The sequence below is a fragment of the Physeter macrocephalus genome, unplaced genomic scaffold, assembly GCF_002837175.3.
Source record: "Physeter macrocephalus isolate SW-GA unplaced genomic scaffold, ASM283717v5 random_122, whole genome shotgun sequence".
NCBI lineage: Eukaryota > Metazoa > Chordata > Mammalia > Artiodactyla > Physeteridae > Physeter > Physeter macrocephalus.
The window spans coordinates 90,284-91,523 of record NW_021145408.1 but is presented as its reverse complement, the minus strand read 5'-3'; positions in this window follow the sequence as shown (position 1 = coordinate 91,523).

Genomic DNA, 1,240 nt, shown 5'->3' with positions numbered 1-1,240 from the left:
TTGTGGGGCTTCCCTGGTGGCGCAGTGGTTGCGCGTCCGCCTGCCGATGCAGGGGAACCGGGTTCGCGCCCCGGTCTGGGAGGATCCCACGTGCCGCGGAGCGGCTGGGCCCGTGAGCCGTGGCCGCTGAGCCTGCGCGTCCGGAGCCTGTGCTCCGCAACGGGAGAGGCCACAACAAAGGGAGGCCCGCATACAACAACAACAAAAAAAAACAAAAAAAAAACAAACAAAAAAAACCTGGATCCCTACTTCACACCACACCTCAGCATAAATTCCTGATGGATCAAAGTTTTACATGGGGAAAATCAGATCATAAAAGCACTATGAAGAAAACACATGGGGACTCTTTAAAAATAACAATTTGAGAGTAGGTCAGGCTTTTTATTTTTGGCTGTGCTGCAAGGCATGTGGGATCTTAGTTCCCCAACCAGGGATTGAACCCAGGTCCTTGGCAGTGAAAGTGCTGAGTCCTAAACACTGGACTGCAGGGAATTCCCTGTAAGGTCTTTCTAAGAAAAATAAATTAAACATAAAAACCGCAAAAGAAAAAGGTGGATAAGTCCAGCTTCCTAAAATCCAAATAGACTTGTGGGGAGAAAACATTATAAACAAGGTGAAAATACAACGGGGGGCGGGTACAGATATATTTATAATAGAATGCTACTCAGCCATAAAAGAGAATGAAATGCCATTTGCCGCAACATGGATGGACCTAGAGATTCTCATACCAAGTGAAGTAAGTCAGACAGAGAAAGACAAATATTATATGATATCACTTATATGTGGAATCTAAAATATGACTCAAATGAACTTATCTATGGAACAGAAACAGACTCACAGACATAGAGAATAGATTTGTGGTTTCCAAGGCGGTGGGGAGGGATGGATTGGGAGTTTGGGATTAGCAGATGCAAACTAATACATAGAGAATGGATAAACAACAAGGTCCTACTGTATAGCACAGGGAACTATATTCAATATCCTGTGATACACCATAATGGAAAATAATATAAAAAAGAATGTATATATACATATAACTGAATCGCTTTGCTGTAAAGCAGAAATTAATACAACATTGTAAATTAACTATATTTCAATAAAGTAAATTTAAAAAAATGCAACTGGGGTGAGTGTGGATATTACAGCTCATATCAGAGAATAAGTAATTTCCTTAATATTAAAAAGAGTTTCTAGGTGTATTTTATCATAAGTTTTAAAGCCCCTCTAAGTAAAACAAAAC